Below are 22,754 nucleotides of genomic sequence, written 5' to 3'. Positions count from 1 at the left end.
CGTGGATTTACCATGTTAAAATTGATTGGCCAATAGGCGAGGAGCTGACCCCAAGACACACCTTGAAACCCCGCCCCCTCAATTATATACTGACGCATAAATAAATGTGTAGAAAAAAAATAGAGCAAGAAAATCCAAGATTGGAAAAAAATGAAGATATAAATGTGATGGTGAGTAAAGTGTCAATCAATAAATAACTTTAATAACTTAAAAAACTTTAACTGAAACTCCACAAAGTTTGGATTCATTCTTTAAATTCTAATTTACAGAGAAATGCAAACAATGGGTCATTATTAGGAAAAATTGAAGAAGACCAAAAAAAAGGAGAATAATTCATTTGACACTGGGATGTAAAATTCCTGATGTTTCTGTCCTGCTCTTGGCTTGAGGCCAGTTTCAGGATTGATTTCAGGCTCATTTAAAGATGGACTTTAGACTAGTTTCAGTCTGGGTTTCAGTTGGATTCACAGTCCGATCAGTCGAGATTCACACACAGATCTCAGAATTCGTCTCTCTGAAGTGAAAATCAGAGAGAAAGTGGTTCAGTTACTGGAGTTCAAAAAGAACAGAACTATTTGGTGACAGCCGGTTATCTTTAACAGTAATTATTGTTGAGGACAACAAGAAAACACTGTAAAACACTTTTTTCATGTGTTTCATGCTTGGTTTGTATTTGGATTCACACTGCTAACTGTGTAGAGATTCGCCTCACCTCAGGCCTCTGGATGAATCCAAGTCGTCATCAGTGAGAAGCTGGAGCAGAAAAGTCACTTTAATGGATCAGTTATTTTAATGATCACTGCTCTGTCGGCTGTGGAATCTACCTTTTGGGTTCAAAATCACTTAACTGAGAAAATCAGACATCAGAACAGTGAAGGAAAAATAATTCAGATATTTTCATAGAGCATAAAAACTAGAGCAATCCCCAAATCTGTCTCAGCAGGATCACTGCCTCCAGAAATAAAACTAAAACGGTTATTTCTATATTATCAAGTCTGGGAGCAGGGACACATTCAGTGGTGAAGCAGGTGGAAACATTTCAGAAAAGGAAATAAATGGAGGACATTTGTGGGGAAAAAAGGTGTTAAAACACCTGCTGACAGCATGAAATAAGATTTCAAATCAACATTTTGTCTTTACAGTGAAATAATTCTGCCACAATATGGAGAAGAAGGTCAAACCAGGAGTACTGCTGTTGTGTATTATCAAGAGTTCCAGCTGATTCTCTTCATCATTCATCAATAAACTGATTCCCTCCTTCTCAGTGTGACCTGGTGTTTCAGGGGCGTTTGTTTTCCTCTCTGTTCCCGCAGGAGCGGGCGGGGTGGAGACTTCATGACTCACACACACCTGCAGACATTCACACGTCTCCTGTAGAAACAGACTCAGTGTGACGCTGCTGGTGAGAGAAGGTGTTCAGGAAGTAGGGGTGGGCGGATCGATCCAAATATCGATCCCAAAGATAGTATTGGTATCGGATCAATACCAGGACGTTGAGATCGATTCTTTCTTTTTTTTTCATCTGCTCTGGCAGAGTTAGTGCAGCCTCTCTGTCGGACCTCAGATCACTACAGCGCTCAGTCGCTGTTAAGGCGCTCTGGCCGCTCCCTCCTCGCTCTGCTCTTCACTGAGAGAGAGAGAGAGAGAGAGAGAGAGAGAGAGAGAGAGAGAGAGAGAGGGGGGGGGGCGAGTGAGGAAAAGCGATGGTGGACAGATAAAGAAGCTTCGCGTGAACTTATTTCACAGCTTCAGACAAAGACACTGCATCATGTAAGGTGTGCAGGAAGGTAATTCTCTGCTGTGGTAACACCACCAACCTGCACAAACATTTAACAGCAGCGTGAACGGAGGGAGGAGGAGGGAGAACCCCGACTGACCAGACCCCGACACAGACAGAGGTCTCTGTCTGAGGTTTTCAACAGAAGCCTCCAGAACATCCAGGGAGTGTTTTAGAGAAGTCCAGTTAAGATTTTGGTATTTCCAGCATAATATGACGTTACTTTTCAATTGGTGATCAATGTCATTTCAGCAGTGATTAAACTATTTTTATATATTTAGTCAATTGAAATAAATCCTGATTGTGTTAATGAAGCTAAAAAATATATATAGTATATATCGAAGGTGGTGGTGAATGACAACCAACTATAGTTTACAGTATATTTAAACTGATGACTGGAGCTGTTTAATGTGGTTCAGCATGTGACTCTGAACCAGATGCTGTCTTGACGCAGCAAATGTGTTTTTAAAGTTTTGTTTATCGTGTTATTTGTTGTGCATTTTCAGGTATTTTTTTTTAAATGTACTTATTTACTGTAGTATAACTACTCACGATACCGAGAGCAAAACAAGGGACCTTAACTCTCTTTATTGGAAGCCATTTCAACATAACATAAGACAGAGTATGACAGAGAGAACTTCCAGAATATTACACTGTTCTAGTATTTGTGTGTTGGTTAATAAAATGTTTTCTTTTATTTGGTTAAAATCCTGGTCCTGTGTTTTATTGTCCAGGTGAGGTTGTTCACTCCGGCTCCGTGAGACAGTCAGACAGACAGACTGGCTCATTAAGGCAATGTCAAGATGAGGAAGAGGAGCAGGAACTGTTGGGAGCTGCTTTACAGCGTCAGACAGCGTTACTGCTACCTGTGATCTATGTAAAATAAACATGAAAATATATTTGAAAAAAAAAAACGAGTGAAAAGTTTCGGTGTCGGTATCGGTATCGGCGATACTGGCCCAGTAATTACTTGGTATCGGATCGATCCCAAAATTTGGAGTATCTCCCACCCCTATGAGGAAGCCTGGTGGACATTGGCAGGGCGGAGTTAGTTACTGAGTGTGTTTCAAACCCCTCGGGGTCCTGGTGAGATCAATTGGTGTGTTTGATTTACTCACCTGCAGAGGCAGCAGTTCATCTCACACAGTGTCTCCTGCTGACGGTTGACTCATGAAACGTTCTCCAGCAGAGCAGAAGAACTTCTTCCTTCAGATTTCACTTCAATCTTCTCCTCAGGACAAACTGCTGAAGACCTGGACTGTTTTTTCCAATGACGTATAGAATGACTAGACGCTCGCTGCCCCCTGAGAGACGGCAAATCGCAGCTGACTTCCGGTAGGGGCAAGAAGCGGATTCAGAGTGGGATCCAGCACGGTGTGTGACTTTGTGTTTGGTGATTTACCAAGGTGCAGTAAACTTCTGTGTTGGAATCAAGTCACAACGCTTGAGATACATTGTGAACACCAAGCCAGGAGACCCAGGAGTTTTTTTTTTTTTTTTTTTTTTTTTTAAATTTACCTCCTCTGAAACAGAAGTCACAAAGACAAGTGTAACCTGCGACTACGGAATGTGCAATTAATATGTCAGTGTGTGCATTTTTTCATTTACTGTGAATAAACTTTTAATTTTTATTGCAATTACTGTGTTTCATGCTTTCATTTTTTCCATTTCTTGTCTTCCTTTGGCTGTTTCACTCAGTCTGTTGTAATTATTCTAGAAATGAGTGTCCGTTGTATTCAGAGGACCCCCACTGCTTAAATTGACTTGATTTTTTATTACACTACTTTATTTCTTACATTTTACTCTGAAAAACCTCTGTGTATGTTAAGGTATTCAGTTCAGTTCAGTTCTTATTGAGCATTAAAGCATTATTACATAAATATATTACATAAATACTCTGCATGTTCTGACTGCAACAATTGCTCCTCCAGAAACTTTTTATGGCCATTTTTGTGGGAGGAAAAGAGCAACCATTCCAAGGTCTGTGGGTCTGAGCAGCTGTGAAAGTCCAGCTGAATCATTTGAATTGGAGAAAAATTGTTTAAAACATTAACTTTCTTATTTGGTATTGTTTCTGTTTTGGCAGAAACATCATTGATTTCAATCAGCAGTTAAGGGACCGTCTAGAATTTACAAGACGCAGCAGCAGTGAAGACAAACACCATATCCAATAAATTTGATAGGAGACAAATGAAGGCTGTGGTGATTATGGTGACACTGTAGCGAATCCCAGTGGTGGTATTACGTTTTGGGGTTCTTTTTGTTTTTTTTGTTAGTTTTTTTTTTTATTTTTTTGGTGTTAGTCTTCACTGTTGCAGCGTCTTGTAAATTGTAGACGGTCCCTGAACCCCACAGCAGGACCGGCTGCTTATAGAAATCAATATTGTTTCTGATGCTTGATAGACACATACTTTTAATAAAAATGAGCTTGTAGCATGTAGTCCAGCTCACAGCGATGGGATGCAGGCGCCCTTTGTAAGTTACTGACGTTTTGTTTCAGAGTTATTGAGACTGAAAGTCCGTGTCTGTCAACTACAAACATGCTTTGTTTTTTCTTGTCTGTGAGGCTAAACAGCGCTGTGGTCGCCATGACAACGTGCCGAGGACAGAGATTTTACTGTCTGCTGACAGTCAGAGCCACAACATAACACATATTGTCCCATCGGTGATGACAAGCAGGCCTTGAAGTCAGTATATTTACCCAGGATTCCACAGCGCCCCACTGCTTCCTGCCCCTACCGGAAGTCAGCGCCGGTTTGCCATGGCGCCGCTGCTGTCCGCCGAGCAGCGAGCGGTCCAGTAATTCTGTACGTCATTGGTTTTTTTTCTCTACATCTGTCCAAAAAACTGCGGTAAAGAGAAGGGAATGAGTCTGATGAGAAATGGAAGTCTGCCCTCTGGTGGTCAAAAGGCATTACTACAACCGTTGAAACATTGAAATAAATTTAGTAAAAGGAGTTTGGGATTTTATTGTGAAAAGTTAGGGTCTTCTGTCTAGTGTTGAAATAACATGATTATTTTTCATCAGGCTCATGTGATGAAGTTATTATGGGTTGACAAGATGAAATTATGCTAGAAGAAAGGGGAAAAACTGTGTCAGATGTGCACAATCTGATCATGTGGGACCGATGTACACATTAAAATGAAGTAAATCCAAAGAACTTTTTTTTCAGTGTGGAGCTGTCCATGGTGCTGAAGTATCAACCCATTACAGAGTTCATTGTGTTTCCTATGACGTCTCTGCTTGTGGAAAATAAACTCTCCTCACTGATGTAGAAGCAGCAAGCACATTTTGACAACCGTGACTCAGTCTGGAAGTTTCCTTCTTCTGATTGTAGAAGACATACTTCAAGTTTTCCTCCATTCCTGATCTCAGTACTGTAGGAATTGCTTCACCGTGAGCCGGTGTTTCAGCCACAGAGGAGGACCAGCAGGAGGAAGACACACAGAGAGCAACTGTGACCGTTAATAAACCACTTCAGACACTTGTTGATTTCTCAGGAATTCTTTTTGGCAACAACAGAAAGATTTCCAAAACAGTTTATCTTGCTGGAAGGATTCTCTGGGATGTTCAGAGATGGATTTTATCTCACAGCCACCGAGAGACAATCAGCCTCTTTTCATGAACTTGATGATATTGATGTTAGACATGAAGCTTGGAGATGCTGGGGATTGAACCCAGGACCTCCTACATGCGAAGCAGGCACTCTACCACTGAGCTACATCCCCTGTTTCCTCCAGCCGTTCTGCTGGTTCTGACTGAAGTGAATCAGCTCAGTGAGTCCAGGAGGAAAACTCCTGAGAACCTGTTCCTCTCTCAGCAGGACAGTCTGGACTGTGGAGTGAGGCTGCTTGCTGGAGGTCAGTATTGATGGAAGTGGATCCATCTCTGGTCCAGGTCAGGTGTTTCTGTTCATGGGGGTTTGATGGTTGATGGTCCATCTGACAGCCAGGTAGTGCAGCACTAAAACCATGCTGAAGGAGGCGCTGTGGCTCAGCTGCTCAGAGAGCCTGTCTCATCAGCAGGAGGTCCTGGCTTCAAACATCATCAGTCAGTCACTGCGTCTGGAAAGTGACAGCAGGGTGACTGTCTGCTAAATAACCAGGGTGCTGATGCAGCACTCCTCGGTGAAGGATGGAGGTTTGTGGAGCTCAGTGAAGCAGGAAGAGTTCTTCACTTCACTTCATTGCATTAAAACAGAGAAGTTAGTCCACAAAGAGCTCCATGGCTCCAGATGCTCCTGATCCTCCTCTGCTGGGATCTCCTGCTTCATCTGCTCTCTGGCTGACAGCTGCTGCTCCAGAGGCAGAGGAAAGCCTGCAGAGGGGGGTGGACAGGAGAGACTGTCTCTCAGGGGACGGAGACACAGGAGCTGCTGCTTTCTGTCTCTCTGGGATGTGAAGAGTTCCTCACCTGGAAAGGTCTGAGTCAGTGTGACGGTGTCTGCAGCTCTGAAGGTGTGAACAGGGAACAGAGGAGGGATTTAAAAAGTCTCTTTGAGGAAGAGAGGAATGGGAATGCACTTTTAATACTGCCGTGAAACAAAACGTGGACTGAGGGCCGCCATCTTGGAATATTGACTCATCACGATGGAGCATGCGCAGAACGACCAGAATGAAGTCGTCTCATTAGCATATAATTCCTCTTCCAAAGGAGATAAACCCGCCGGTCTATTGGGACACTCAGTGAGCAGTGAAGTGACTCCCAGTCGTCCTGCAGCGTCACACTGATCACTGAAGACCTGCCGGAGCTCTGACCAGCGAGCAGGAAGTGTGTGAAGGTGCTGTACTGCTACACCCAGTGTGACTGCTGTCCTGGTTACTCACTGGAACTCACTCACCTGGAACAACACAGGAGCACACTTCAGCATCGCCATGCCGACACACCAGCTCCAGCTACACCGAGCATTGTGCATCCCGAGGACCCCTGCTGCAGCCTGAGCTGCCCTCAGAAGTGCCTGTTCGCCTGAACCCGCTCAGTAAACCACACAACGTTTCCTTGTAGTGCTCTCACCAAGTGCATCAACCAGACATCACAGTTTAACAATGAACAATGTAAGGATACAGAAATTAAAAGAACAAAGTACGGGGGTGTCCACTGCTCCACACAGACTGCTGTGGCTCTCACTGAGATGAGAGGCTTTATTTCCAGCATGAAAACAGATGTTGGAGGATGAAAACCTGCAGATGCTCCCTGACAATGTGGAACTGAAGCCATGTTTTCAGTGACTTCCTCCTTTCACCCAATTCAACGTTAAATTCAGCTTTACTGATGAAGTGTCTCCACCAGGTTTATTCCTAGAGCACATTTAAAAACAATAAAGTCCTACGGCTCACCAAAAGGACAAACCTGCAGGCCACAGAGCTCACTGCTGCCACACTGAGGACGTCTTTCACATGGTCCAGAGATTAAAAGGGTCTTTAAACATTCATTTAACAAATACTGGTCAGACTTCCAGAAGGATTCAGTGAGCTGCAGCCGTCTGTCTCCAGAGGGGGAGGCTCGTCCAAAACACTGAAACCAAGGAGGCTGTTCTGAAGACAGACTGTTCCTGTGAAACAGCTGTTCTGAAAACTCTCCCATCAGCACTTTACTCCTCATCTAACTCACTGGTGATAATTCCAGCAGTCAGGATTTAGCTGGACCAGTGGATGAGGAGAGTCCAGGCCGAGCTGCTGGAATGGAGACATGCTGCTGACCTTTAAGTGTGAAGCAGCTGAGTTTACATGACATGTTGACACAAACAGGAAATGCCTGAAGTTAAAATGGAGTATAAATTAAAAAATAAATGATATGACTGCATGTCATGAATGCACCAGATGTTTATCTTTAGGGTCAGAGCAGATCATAGAGTGGAGTTCTGCTCTTTGCTGGCTTTGTCCTCCAGCTGGAGTCTGAACATCCTGGGATGAGACAACAGGACCGTCCATATTTTGTTCTATAAATTCATACTGGCCGATCAACAGGGAATTAAGAGGGTCTGACAGATCAGCACCACCCCAGGTTTGATGACCACTTCAGAGACAAGATTTGAACTTCAGTGATCCCCAGAAAGGAGCTTTCCCATACCGGGAGTTGAACCCGGGCCACCTGGGTGAAAACCAGGGATCCTAACCACTAGACCATATGGGAGACTGAGGGACCAGGACACTCCAGCTCTGTTTGGTCCAGTCTGGACCAGAACTAGTTTCAGTCAGGTTTGAACTCCCCCAGACTCTGTTCTGGACCACCAGGTGAACTCTGGTCCAGCTGAAGATGAGGGTCAGTCTGTCAGTTTCTGCAGTTTGTGGCTCCTGACTTGATTAAAGCAGGAAGACCAGATGAGCAGCAGGAGTCTCCCTGAGTGGATCTGCTCATCAATCAGGGTCTGAAATAATCAATAGAAATGTGATCCAGAGAAATCAGACCTGTCATTCAGCTGTTTGTTCTGAATCCAGCTCTCACTGGACTGCAGCCTCCATCATCTGTGATCAGGAACTCAGTGGAGCTCTGCAGGTTATATTCATCTGTTACCATGGAAACATCATTAAAGCAGGACTAAAACTGGCTTCAACACACATCTGAAGCTGAACTTCTAATAGAGAATCATCACACTTCATTTCCACAGATGACATGACCCCTGACCCCTGACCCCTGACCCTGGAGCCAGCAGTCCTCTGAATGGATCCAGATCCAGGCTCAGTCTGTGTTTCTGCTCCATTCTGACCACACTGCCCTGGTTCTGGTTCTACTCAGATCTAATGTGAGGTGCTGGACGTCAGTCCTCTTTCTGTGTTCTTGATAACGGTCAGGATCCTTTCTGATGCTGCTCTCATGTCAGCAGAGTGAAGCTCTGCTCTCACTTTGCTGTCAAGTGGATAAAAGAAGCTGGAACTCCTCAACAGAGAACTTCTTTTCTCATCATGAATCAGAAAATCAATCTGACTGATAATTCTTCCTGGACTCCATCTGGTTATGAACACCATGAAGTTTATAGAACATCCAGTCATGGGAACCAGGATTACCAGTATTTTGGTTCAAAAATTAAAAAAATCTGAGACTCCATGTGACCAAAGACTTAAAATAATCTCTGACAGAAATGAGTGAATGTTTGTTGTACGTTGTATGAAGGCCTCCCTGTAATGTCTGGAAGGTCTTTAGGAGCATTTTGAAAATGTTTCCAAGGCTGTCAGAGACTTCAGAAACGTGTGAACAGCTCTGTGCTCACTGCTGCTGAGCCGCTGAGCTGCCTGCTGCTCCTGTGTGGAAACAAACAGTGAGCCTGGTGTTAAAGAGGACTCCACTTCCTGTTGAGAGCAGTCTGCAGCTTCTGCAGCATCTGGCTGAAGTTCTGAAGGCAGCTTCTCCGGGCTCCACCCAGAGCCAGCTGGTCAGGAAACCTCTGCCTGATTCCATCAACTGAAAGAACATTTCTACTGAACATAGAGGCTCCTGACAAACTGAGATACTATCAACTGGTGGATGAGCTTCTTTCATTCATTAGAAACCAAAAGTAGTTTGGTGCCAACATGAACTCAGGGTCATCATGACTGTTTTCATGTCCTTTAGTCAGGATGTCGTCATTCATTGAGCACTGTCCAGGCTGTCAGGAGTCTGGATCACCTGCCCGATTTATGACAATCAGTTCAGTCCTTTTGCTTCTTGAACTTGTCGGCTCGTTGGTCTAGGAGTATGATTCTCACTTTGGGTGTGAGAGGTCCCGGGTTCAATTCCCGGACGAGCCCTTCTATTACCATCCCCGCCCTCCTGGGATCAACCCCCAGTATCTCCAAGCTTCAGGTCGAACATCAATCATCAAGCACATTGATGGAGGCTGAGTGTCTCTTGGTGGTTGTGAGATAAAATCAATCTCAAAACAAAGAGCTCAGAACATCCCAGAGGATCCTTCCAGCAAGACAGAACCTTCACATGATCAGAACTGTCATCAGGAAAGTTCTCCTCCATGGCAGTGAGCTCTGGAGGAAACAGGATGGATGGAGAGAGTTTTTAGGGAGCACCAAGACTTGTTGGCCCATGATGGTGACTGGATAATGATCCCTTCTAGATTCCATAGAGCAGCTCTGGGATCTCTCTGCTGAACTGGCTCCAGTGTTAGACACACCAACCTCTTTCCCTCTGACCCAGCTGGAACAGTAAAATGTGTGTCCAGTGGTTTGAGAAGATGAGACGTGAGAGCCACTGGTCTGAAGTCATTGTTGACCTGGGTTCCTGCTTCCTGAGAACCAGAATGAAGACTGATGTTCTCCAGAGCTCTGCTGCTGAATGACTGTCAGTGGAGAGCTGGAAGAGTTGATGCTGAGCTGGAGTGAGTTCCTCTGCTGAGGTTTTACAGTCATACACTGACATAAAGCTGGAGATGCTGGGGATTGATCCCAGGACCTCATACATGCTAAACCACTGAGCTACATCCCCTGTTTCATTATTGTAGGATTAGTCATACAGTCAGTGAGGAAAACTCCTGAGAAGCAGATCTTCACCTTCACTGTCAGAGCTTTGATTGTGTTGTGTGTCTGGTTGCTGTAGGTGTGTGTTGGAGGAAGGCTCTGGGTTCACTGTTAACAATGGGAGGACTGGACATTCGTCTGGACAGACCACCAAGCTGGACTGTTGCTACTGTGAACTGTAATGAGGAAACTCTAACAGCTCTTTACAAAGAAAACTGCCTCATTTAAACACAAAAAACCTGTGTGCTCTGTGTTGTTAAAACTATAGTGCGTAACTTCGGTCGCCCTCGAGCGGAATTCTGAAATTCGGAATACAACAATGAAGCCAGCGCTTCCACATGACGTACGCCCAGGTGTCCCCGGTGCGCCCCCTGCCTCCCCCATTCACATACAAAAGGAACCGGAGGACGAGTGAAGCTGTTTTAATTCTAATGCAGCTGTTTTAAAACAGCTGGAACGTCCCTCTGCAGACGCCACGTTAGTCTTTATTGCTCTGCAGAGGACGGCTTTGCTGACTGGAGTGATGCTCACCAGCTGCTGATCAACAGAGGAGAAACAGTGGAGACGCTGGAGGAGTCCAGGACAACGGGAGACCACAGCTCTGTGGACGGACATGGGGACAACACTGTCCACACACTGGGGGACAGTCCACCTACAGCCTTCAGTCTGGACACTGGGGGACAGTCCCCCCACAGCCTTCAGTCTGGACACTGGGGGACAGTCCCCCCACAGCCTTCAGTCTGGACACTGGGGGACAGTCCCCCCACAGCCTTCAGTCTGGACACTGGGGGACAGTCCCCCCACAGCCGGTCTTCACCCAGCAGCAAATAGTTAATGATCTCTGGAGCTCTGCAGATACAGAGGCCTGGAAAATGACTCAGGTTTAGTGACGTTGGCTAAAAACTTCCTGGTCACAATGTAAAGACTCCTGAGGACACTTTAAAACAGCTCCAAAAGAGGACTGGAGCGGGACTTTAAAGAGCTTTCAGGCCTCGGCTTCATTCATTTTCTTTAAAGAGGATATTTCTGTCTGGGCTGAACTCGCCATTAGATCAGGCAGTTGTAAAGTTTCTTCTTCCCCCAACCTCTCAGTATGAACAGTGACCAGGTGGGGGCAGCATTCCGCTGATCCAGCGTCCAGCCTGCCGGAAGTCAGTAGAAGAAGAAGCTGCAGCTGCAGTTGATGCCAGTCCTGGTCTGACACGTGCTGGTCCAACAAGGATCCAGACTCAGTAAAGGTCCAACTCTTTAAACTTTGTGTTCAGAGCGGTTAAAGTGAGTTTTCCAGGAAGCTCCGGATTGATTCCTGTCGGTTTTTAACATCTGCTTTTAGCAGCAGCAGAGACGCTACAGGAAGTGGGGCACCAGTTAACACGGAGACCAGTTAATCCGAAACCCCCGCGAGCAGCGTCCTGCTGCCAGAGGAAGAAAGTGAAGCTCTTGGATTGGAGGAGAAAATAAGTCCTGATAAGGTGGAAATATTGCTGGAAGCTGCTGGAGAAGCTGAACCACAGCCACGGAGCTGCAGCTCCTTCAAAGCCACGTTTCTGGAGGACTTCCGGTGAGCTAGCTGCATGCTAACAGCTAATTAGCACGTGTTGACCTTGAGAATGAAAGCAGTGAGCTGGTGAAGCTGTTTCCAGCCTTAAATCAGGCTGCAGGGAGGTTAAAGTGAAGCAGTGTTGTATATTTAGTGTGTTGATGCTGCTGCTGGCCTCAGTAAACTGCTTTATCAGGATCTACAGACTAGATTCAGTCAGGATGAAGAGAAATGTGAAGAAATGCTGTTAAAATGTGAAATGGTTTGATATGAGCTTCATATGTTGGTGCTGAGAGAAATGTGAGAGTGAATCAGTAGATGTGGAGCAGGGAGTGAATCTTGTTGAGACTGTTCCTCCAGTCAGTCCTGCTCTTCATCATCATCCTCCTCTCCTCAGGCCCTGGATCTCCACTGCCTCCATCCTGGTCTTCATGTCCTCCAGCCCCTTGGTCTCCTCCGTCCTGCTGGGATCCAGGGTGCTGGTAGGAACTTGATGCTCTCAGCAACTGTTCAGATCAGCCTCCTCAATAGAAAGAGCGTCCAGGAGGAAGCAGGGAGTCTCTACCTGGTTCCTGTCTTCTTCTGATCAGCAGCTCTCATTGTGTCTGGAGGATCAGGTCTGGGTCCTCTGTCCATATCAGAGCTCTTTATATTGACATTAGGGGAGTAAATCCCAGCTTCATCAGCAGATGATATGATGTCCATATTTCTGGATCACCACACCATGTTTGCCCAGATCACAAAGTCTGTCACCAGACGAATTCCACTGGATTCTCCAGCCTGCAGTCGATACGATGCTCATCTCACCATCATTTACATTGATATGAACTCACTGAAAACACTGAAATACCATTGAACCATTTTATTTCTAAGGTCTTTATGGTGTCAGGAGTTAAACAGAGCAAACAGGATTCTTCTGGAGTTAAAAAGAAATGAATCAAATGAAAATAGAGCACTATGGTCTCACATTTCTGATGTTTCAGAGCATTTTTTCTCAGTGAACTTAAAGAGCCTTGATGAGCTTTCAGTCATACAGAACAATTCCCATCCTGGAAAACCAGACTCAAAGAGCTTCAAGTCCTCTTTCCATCAATGAAAGCAGGATTTTAGTGGAAAGCTTCACTCATGTTTCAGTGTGTCAAACAGAAGAGTGTTGAGAGAAGTGAGCGGAGATCCCTCCTCACCCTGTTCTTCCAGATGCAGTTCACTCATCCTGCATCAGAGCTACTAGATCCAGGAGCCTCTTCTTCTGGAGGAACTTTTGATTTAGTTCTCAGTCCAAACAAAGTGAGACATTTCAGCTGAGAAGCAGTTGAACAAAGGTAAATCCTTCAGCAGATCCTTTGCAGGTGATGATCAGCAGCTCTTTGGCTTTTACTCTACAGCTGTCTTGTAGTTTTCTTCTCTGGAAGGTTTTTCTTCCAAAAAGCAGCTGATCAACATGTTGAGGAGACAAAACTCTGCTCTGAAGGCACAGTGTCTCCTGGTGCTGAATCCAGGCTCAGAGGGTCCACTGGGACCAGGTTTAGCCAGGAGGGAGCCTCCAGCAGCCTCCCTCCAGGACCAGAGATGCTGAGCTGATAGACTTGGCAGCCTCAGTGTGGGCCAGCTCTCTGGAGGTCTGGACAGTCCGGCTGGGTCCACAGTGAAGGAGGACCAGAGATCCTCAAGGGCCGGAGACTTTTAGAAAGCAGGACATCATCTGACATGACAGAGAAGACAATGTTTTAATCTTTCAGAGGGAAATCTCTGGTTTGTTCACTCCTCACACTGATCAGCTGATTGTTCATGAACTCATTCACTGCTCTCTAACACTGAATCACACACTTCCCACAGAAGGGAAACACACACCTGGTCCAGGGTTTGAACCTGAGACGCCGTCACCAGGTCAGGCTGATCAGCAGCAGAGTGAAGAGCTGGTTCTCAAGCTGTGGCTCTGGGCCCTTCTGCAGGTCATTAAAACAAATGTCAGTATTTTAATCATAAAGCAGCAGCTGATCTGTTCTTCATGAACAACAGTATTTCTAGCAGCAATCCTGAAGCAGAATGTGATCTTAGTGTCTGGTCCCACAGCTCTCAGCCTCGTGTTGGACACTCTGGAAAGTTGATCTCTCTCCTCATCACTGAGGAACGGCAGCTTCTTGAAGCTGGTGTCTGAGGCAGAGGCTCTCTGCAGGACATATGGCTGCTGGAGCTCCTGGGACATGGTCTGCTTCATCTCTCTGACTGAACCGGAGTCTTCCTCTGAGATCATGCAGCGCTCCAATCACTGAGCTGTGAGAGGAGCAGTCATAGACACTGTGGCTGCTCTTCCTCACATGATGGTCGTGGCTCTTTCCACTGGTCCAGGAGTTGAACCGAGTCTTCAGCTGCTGATGTCTTCTTCACATCGTCTGTCTGGAGGGATTTTATCTGGCGGTCCAGAGGATGTAGCAGCTGGAGAAAGCCGTCATTCTGGACCACACTGTGAGCTCTCATATCTTTACAGATGGAATCTGAAACGGCGTCTGTTCTCCTCAGCGCTCTTTCTGAGGCTCTGCTCAGTGTTTGTGGAGAGAAACTGGTTAAAGCTGGCGTGACGTCGGAGCCAGCATGGGGGTGGAGTCCCTGCTGCTGCTTCAGTTTGTTGTTTCCCGAGTATTTGAACTCCCACTGGCTCTGTTTGCTGACGGCTGAGTTTTGTCTGTGAAGCGTCTTTCCTTCCAAATCCCAAATATTTCCTCACCGCCGCTTTCTCTCACATCCTCCTCATTGGTGTGGACTTGGGGTTGGAGCAGGGCCCCCAGACTGCAGCTGCTGCTCAGAGCCTTGTAGCAGAGCAGCACACTGCTCCACCGGGTCGCCACATGGTAGAGAGCTGCTGGTTCTTCAGCTTCTCTTTGAGGACACTGCTGGCTGTGGTCCTGATGCCATGTGCTTCACTCTCCCAGGAGGCGTGTGACCATCAGGAGCTTCAGACCGGCTGCTGAGGCCAGGTGGACCGTGTGTGTGAAGCAGCAGGTGTGTGTTGAGCTGCTCTGGATAATATAGATATGTGTATGAAAAAACACACTAACAGCTCAGCACTGTGTGTGTGTGGCTGGTTGGAAGCAGTGAAGGATAGGCAGATGAAGCAAAAACACCAAACCAGAAGTTAAAGGAAGATCATAATTTACTGAAACAATAAAGTAAACAGAAACCGAAATCCATCTGCTTTAGAGGGTTTAAAATAAAGTATGAGGGGCCCACTCCAAGACACACACACACACACCTGCCGGCTTACTGTCCTCAGTTGCAGGCCTGGGCGATGCTTGGGAGCGGTGAGGCCAGAAACTTACAGGCCACTTCGCTCTCAGAGCACAACAAAAAAAAGAAAGAGTACCTGGTCTGTAGCTCCAGTGTTGTGAATCCAGAGCCAGTGAATCCAGAAGTGTCCTGATGATGATGATGATGATGAAGATGATGGTGATGATCAGCAGAAGCGTCCAGGGAGCCCAGTCGGCCGTCCTGTGCCTCAGCGCCTTCCTTAGGGTCGTGGTCTTCACCTCCAGGCCGGATCGTGAAGCGTCTGCAGAGTTTGCCTGTGCAGCAAACTCTCCTCTGCCTCCGCTGTGCCAGCGAAGGCTACGGCGCTGATGGCCCAAACAGGATTGTAACCGGCCAGACCGGGTGGCTCCGGACTACCGCCGGTCCACAAAGCAGGACTCCGTGTCCCCTGACGACCGCTGGGCGAGCGATCTCAGGAAAAACCACTTCATTAGTCCGACGGCAGCGTCTCCTCTCCGTGGCTTCTGCCGTCAAGCATACGCATAGGACACACCTCCTCCTCCAGATTCAATCAAGCTAATATACACCAGGGCGCCAATAAGAAAACACAGACACAGAGCTTCCTGTGTGTCGCCCTTCAAAACAAAACAAAAATAAAATACAAGTCATACATGTCATTCCTCATCTCTGTCAGTCAGATGGTAAACATTTACTCAAACAAACATAAATTTCACTTCTTTGCAAAACTCATTCCATAATTCAATAATCTTCATATATTCTCTCACACTTGTCTGGGTTACACACATTTCTCAACATTCTTCATCATATTTCTGCAGTTTAAACATGAGCAGTAGTTTTCCAGCCCTTCCTGGTTGTTTCTCATGCAGCATGTGTTCCTGTGAGACTCCATGAGAGAAAGGCTGTTATTGGGGACCGAGCCCTCCGGGCATGGTGACCCAGGTCTCTGTTGCTCTTCGTTCGTTTATTGTCGTTCTATATTATACTAACGCCCAAATAAATGCCAGTTTGACCCCCTAAACATGCACGAAAACTCACCAAAATTAGCACGCACATCATGAGCGGCGACATTCTGGGCGACGGAGGCTCCCCCTGTATGTCGGAGCCAGCTGCTCTCATCACGCCGTGCAGGGAGCCAGGAAGAAATGTGGTGGCAGCCAGGTTTAACAGGCACCAGGCAAAGGCTCGTTCTGTCATCCAACGGGCCTTTGGCGTCATGAAAACACGGTGGCGCTCTGTATTTTTAAGGCACTTGAAGTGAACCGCGTGTTTGCAGTGAAGATCATTGCATGCTGTGACATTTTGCACATTTTCCTGAAAAATGGAGCCGATCTTGAGCCGATGGAAGAGGATCTGGAAGCACAGGATGGAGATGGTCCTCCTCAGGCAGACATGCAGTGTGGAGACCGGCTGCTGCTCTCTGCACCGACAGACGCTCCTCCTGCTCCTCATGACTGCTATTGAAGAAAAAAGTGTCAGTGTGAGTAGTTCCAGTGTTTCTGAATGCTATGAACCACTGTTTTGTTAAATGTGTTCCAAATGTTACATGAATGGTTGATACATGTCTTGTTGTGCTTTACAGAAGGGAGACAGTTTGCTGCAGATATTGTTAGTTACTGTAACTATTAGTTGTAATTGTTCCTAAAAAAGAGAAGTGAATCCATTCCATCCTCATCAGACACTTGTCTTCACGACTTTGTAGCTCTGAGGAACTGAAACTCTTCCACTGCATGATATGGACCTTTAATGAAAATCTCTCAAGTTTCCTAATTTGTATAAACATCAACACTCATAACTCTCTTTCTGCAAGATATTTATTCAACTCCTTTATTTTTTTTTTTCACATTTTTTCAACGATTTTCTCTCAGAGGCTCAACAGTCTCTCCTCCCTGGCCTCGTCTCTCCTCGCCCTCTCCCCAGCCCTCCTCTCCTCCCTCCCCAGCAGCTCCAGAATGGGGTCCGGGTCCCTCCTCTGCCTTTTAGAAGGCCCTGGCTCTGCATCGCCCTCTTCAGTGGACTCTGGCTCTGTGGGCACTGAATCAGGGGGGCTGATGCTGAGGCTGGAGGGTTCTCCCCCCAGGCTGAGGCATTAGGCAAGGAGGCGCAATGGATGGCCTGCTGCCTAATGCCTCATCCATGAGGGAGAACCACTCCCACCATGCTGCTGTGGCCTCCCCCGATTCAGAGCCCCTCCCTGATGGGGGTGTCCGGAGCTCCTGCACACATTTCAACAGTTTGTATGATATACTCTCTTCTACAGACAGGAGGAACTGATCTTATATCTGAGCTTTCCCTGTGTGGAATGACAGTTGAAAGCAATGAATACCTTATAGGTTTTTTCCAGGTTCTCCCATTTCTGGGCTGCTGGGGCAGGACCCACCACCCAGCCCAGCCCCTCTCCTTCAGGACAGCACTGAGACATGAAATAAACATATTGTAATGTGTGAACTGAAAACAAATGTATTTCTCAGTGCCGTTAACAACATTCATATATGGTCATTTAGTAAAAGGATGAAGAATAATTTCTCTTTTGTTCTGACATAACTCACTCCATCCTGCAGCAGCAGCAGATCTCCTGCCTGAGAACAGATCGTCCCTCTGTGTCCTCAGTTTGATCAGCTGTTCCACATCCTCGTCGGTCCCTGAAGAGATCACCTTACATGTATTCACATTTAATATTTATTTACTGCTTATGCGTCACTCTTACACTGGAGTGTTAAATAAGCACCACAATCATCAGAATAACTTGACACAGGAAGTGTCGGTGCAGTGGCAGAGAGCTGGGCCAGGTTTGGTCCAGGAGCTTCAGCTCATCAGTCAGAGGCCAGCTCCTGCTTTACCTCCAGCTGGGACTTCTCTACTGCTCAATGGAATAGCAACATTTGATAAAGCAGCATGAAATTAGCCAGCATAATATTAATATTCTAATATAGTACAAAATATGCTCACTATACTTGGACTTGTGGAGCCATCCGCTAAATTTAGGGTCAGCTGACCACTTTGGATTAAAGTTTGATGTTTAACATCGCGGCTTGCAGAAGGCTGCTCTAACGACGTGCTAACATCCGTGCTAACTCTCACCTCCCTTGGCCTGGGGGTGAACGAGCGGCCTCATCGTCTCCTCCTGTGCTCCTCCGACTTCAGAAAAATCGCTAGCTGATTTCGGAGACAGCATGCCGTTACATAAATTGTCAGTCAGATGGGAATTTACTCACATTTATAGCTGTTCTGCCGTCGCTGAGGCTCTTCCCTGCGTCCCTCTTCCATATGTTGTTGTGCGATGTGACGTCACGACTGCAGTGCATTATGGGATATATTGCTTCGTCGAGTGACCATCGGCTGTCCACTAGATTTCACAGTGAATTGTGGGATACATTGAGTGCACTTTGTGGGGAACATCGATGCTCACTCGGCATTCGGACGCCCCTACTAAATGGCGTATTCCTTATATAGTGCACTATGTAGGGAGCAGGGGGTGACTTCGGACACAGCCATTGTTCCATCCCTGTGCAGTACAGGTGCATTATGGGACATTGTTTTTGTACAAGTGCATTATGGGACATTTTTCCATTCCTGTGCAGGGACATTGTTTTTTCATTGCTGTGCGGTACAGGTGCATTATGGGACATTGTTTTTTCATTGCTGTACAGTACAGGTGCATTATGGGACATTGTTTTTTCATTGCTGTACAGTACAGGTGCATTATGGGACATTGTTTTTTCATTGTTGTGCGGTACAGGTGCATTATGGGACATTGTTTTTTCATTGCTGTACAGTACAGGTGCATTATGGGACATTGTTTTTGCATTATGAGGATTAGATTCATTTGAGGGTTGAAAATGTTCCAAATATCCTCTGGTGGAGATTTATGTTTTGATGATTTTCTGTGTTGTTACAAATTCACAAATTGTACGATTAATTGTGATTAACTATGGTGAGAGTTGTGATTAATTAGTTAAAAAAAAATGTAATTGATTGACAGCACTAATATATCCACATATTTACAGAGGGAAATGAACATCCTGCTTTGGCCTGCTTATGGCTCAGGCTGGAGTCTTTCACATCTTGGCTTAACGTGCCAACCTTCACACAGTGAGGCCATCTCCTGCCATCAGCTGTTCCCACATGTCAACACACCGCTGACGTCACACCACCCGGAAGCAGAACTCCATCGGTTAAATACAGTTTCCCTCTTTCATATAAATAGATAAATACAGGTATACCGTATTGGCCCGAATATAAGACGATATTTTTTTCCAGGAATGGTATTGTCAAAAATGGGGTCGTGTTATAATTGAGGACAAGATGCCGCCAAAGTCCCGGTGAGCTGTACTGCCTCTGCCTCATGCAGTGGCTCCACCACCCGTTAGGGGGAGCTAGTGAGCTGGACGGAGTGTCAGCCTGCAGCAGTGAGAGAAGAAGACTGAGCAGTGTGGCTGCTGGGGGTTTTTCTAAGCTTCATTTCAAACAGCGCATCGAAAATATCTGCTGTAAGTACTCGAGTATACTTAGTTGATGTTCAGGATGGAGGGGAAACTGATACTCCTGTGTTTGTCAGTTTGTTTTGAAGTTTCAACGCAGATGCTAATTCCGTTAGCATGTTAATGGCGTTTCCATTAATAGTTAGCATTGAGCTAGCGGTTTTGATTTTAAATACTGACTGGTTTAGTTTTCAGACAGTGATGTATGTTGTGATACATCTTGTGTATTTGTTCACTTCTGTGTATATCTGGTTTGTTTTAGTTTTACAGCCTTCAGGAGAAAGTAATAAAAGCTCAGAGCAGCTGAAACCTGCTGCTTTCTCTCTGAAGAACTGTTCTCTACAGGCCAGACTGAACCCAACAATCAGGAGGGCTGAATTATTAATGTTCATGAAGCTGAACAGAACTTGAATTTGATGGTTATAAAGTTATTTACATCATTATCTTTGAGGTTCTTAATTGTAGCTTATTGTTGCTTTTTTAAAAAAGAGAATATATTTTTATTTAATACTGCAGTAATATTATTTTTAATCTTAAATCACTTGAAATATTATCTCTGTTGTGAGTTTTTTACTTTAAATAATTGTACAATAAAAAGTTCTCTCATGAGTAACCTCATTGTCTTTAACATATTTTTATTTTCACAAAATGATATTTGAAAAATAGGGGTCGTGTTATATTCAGAGTCATCTTATATTCGGGCCGATACGGTAATTTTAAAGGGGCTGTATCATGCAAAATTCACTTTTTGTATGTTTTAACCTTGTTATATAGCTATGTTCTCACCAAAAACACCCCAAAGCGTTTTGTTCCTTGGTGCCTGCGTGTTTGAGCTTTCCTGGTGTTTGTGCTGCTCAGAGAGGCAGCCCCTCCCGCACCCGTGAAAACGCTCTGTTTCCCACATTCACGTCACACGGTGGAGACGGCTCCCCTGAGCCCCCCCCCCCCCCCCCCCCCCCCGCAGGCCCTCGGCAATCAGCGTTGCTGCTTTTTCTAACTCTGATTACAGAGATAAACTTTAACCATCGTCTGAAAGCAACAGTCAAGCAAAAGCAAGAGTCTGAAGGGTCTGGAGGGTCTGGAGGGTCTGAAGGGTCTGGAGGGTCTGGAGGGTCTGAAGGGTCTGGAGGGTCTGGAGGGTCTGGAGGGTCTGCGCTTGGTGAGTTTCTCACAGGAAAAGACGTTTTCGGGTGTCTTTGTGTAGAGAAGCGAGAGCTAAAGAGCTAAAGCTAGCTAGCGTATGTGTTTTGAAGCGCTGATTGGTTGAAGTAGCTGTCAGTCAAAGTCCACAGGGGGAGAGGCGGGATTTTCAGTCAAACGGAGCGTTTTCTCTTCCGGGTTTCAGAATTAGCCCCAGAAAATCCTTTATTTCACACAAAATGACTTTAACTTAGCACCAAAAATAAACTATTACCATGTTAGAGCCATTTCTAGGGTTTGGACTAGCTAAAAAAGCAGGATACAGCCCCTTTAATTCTACTACATTTATTCACAGATTTAAAATATAACGCACAAATGATAATCTATTTACAAATTGTGTGTGTGTGTGTGTGTGTGTGTGTGTGTGTGTGTGTGTGTGCGCGCGCGTGTGCGTGTGTGTGCGTGTGCGTGCGTGCGTGTGTGTCCCTCCTCAACACTACCTGTGTTTCATGTGGTAGTCCATGTAGCATTCTGTCCTGCCTGCAGGGGGCCACAGCAGGACCCGCACCAGAGTTTGGTCTCACTTCTTTGACCCTCCAGCACAGGTTGACACACGACCTCTGGTTGATTCAGGGACGTCAAAAATTGAAGTATACATAATTTCAGAAGAAAAGATGTTATTTTTTTCTCTCGTGTGTGTGTGTGTGTGTGTGTGTATATATATATATATATATATATATATATATATATATATATATATATATAGAGAGAGAGAGAGAGAGAGAGAGAGAGAGAGAGAGAGAGAGAGGGCTGTCACTTTAATGCATTAATTAGATTAATTACACTGCAAATTATCACATTAAAAAATTATTCTAAGATTAATTATCGCACACTTGAGTGGCAATTGTGTGAATGAATTGTCTTATTTAGAGGAATGTTATACTTGTAGTATTCATTTTGAATTTAGTTTCCTTCAGTGGCTTTTTGAGGCTCAGCCTTATTTTATTTCAGAATTTTTTTTAATCTATATTTTCACTGCATTTTTGAACAGAGCACCAGACCGAGTTGGTTTGCTGGGATGTCCTTAAACTTTTTCTTCTTTTGAATTTCATTAGTGAAACACACTGAAAGTGTTACTTGAGTTGCCTGATTGGTCTTAGAATTTATTTTGGACGAGACGTCCTGACTGAGCTTCATTCATCATCAATAAAAATGTGCATTTCAAATCTTCTCTTCTCAGTGTTTTCATGTGATGAGTCACGCACTAGAATCTGTAACGTCCTAGAATTCTAATTCTTCACTTGGGGACTGAAAGCAGATATGAGATTAAAATGTGATTAATTACATTATTTAATTACAAATCCTGTAATTAGATTAATTTTTTTGATTGCATGACAGCACTAATATATATATATATATATATATATATATATATATATATATATATATATATATATATATATATATATATACACATACACACCATGCTGAGTAAGAAGTGATTTCCTGAGAAACGGACTTGTATAATCAGATCTGTTAGGAGGCTGCTGTCATAAGTCAGGGTGGGGTTGTGTTTCCATGACAGAATTAGAGATATATAATTAGAGATATTCTCTCAGTTTAAAGCAGTCTGACTTAAATGAAGGGAAAAAAAAAGGTTTCGGTGTTGACGCATCTTCTGCAGGCTGAAAACTAATGCTCACAACAAACAGGATTTCACAAGCTGTGGTTCTGCCCTCAGCTTCCTTCCTGTCTTCACCTGTTAAGAGAACCAGTCACACCTTCATGTGGTCAGCACTGTGAAACTCACAGTTTAACAAATGCAGGTAAAAACATGTTCCTGTCAGTTTCATTTGACTGCATCTCACGTCTTCAAATTCAAAGTTAAATTCAGTTTTGTGATCAAATGTCTCCATCAGGTTTATTTCTCGAGCTCATTTAAAAACAGTCTGGCCTGTGGCCAGAATGCTTTATAGCACCATAAAACAAGACCAAACAAAGCAAAACAGACAAATAGAACAAGACCTCAACCAGATCTGATTATACAAGTCTGTTTCTCAGGAAATCCCTTCTTGCTCAATACGGCTAAAAAACTTTCTCAACCTGG

The 22,754-nt window shown here is 45.1% G+C and overlaps 3 non-coding genes across 3 annotated transcripts; 1 reads left to right on the top strand and 2 right to left on the bottom strand.

The window, feature by feature from the left end:
* Positions 1–5,434: 5,434 nt before the first annotated feature.
* Positions 5,435–5,506, bottom strand: trnaa-cgc (transfer RNA alanine (anticodon CGC)). The gene has a single exon. It is a non-coding gene; the product is annotated as a tRNA-Ala (tRNA).
* Positions 5,507–7,838: 2,332 nt separating this feature from the next.
* Positions 7,839–7,910, bottom strand: trnae-uuc (transfer RNA glutamic acid (anticodon UUC)). Its single transcript has one exon. It is a non-coding gene; the product is annotated as a tRNA-Glu (tRNA).
* Positions 7,911–9,430: 1,520 nt separating this feature from the next.
* trnap-ugg (transfer RNA proline (anticodon UGG)) lies at positions 9,431–9,502 on the top strand. The gene has a single exon. It is a non-coding gene; the product is annotated as a tRNA-Pro (tRNA).
* The last annotated feature ends 13,252 nt before the right edge of the window (positions 9,503–22,754 follow it).

Source organism: Salarias fasciatus, unplaced genomic scaffold (genome assembly GCF_902148845.1).
Source record: "Salarias fasciatus unplaced genomic scaffold, fSalaFa1.1, whole genome shotgun sequence".
In the NCBI taxonomy this organism is placed as follows: Eukaryota; Metazoa; Chordata; class Actinopteri; order Blenniiformes; family Blenniidae; genus Salarias; species Salarias fasciatus.
The sequence above is the reverse complement of the archived record's forward strand: the minus strand, read 5'-3'. Positions and strand labels throughout refer to the sequence as shown.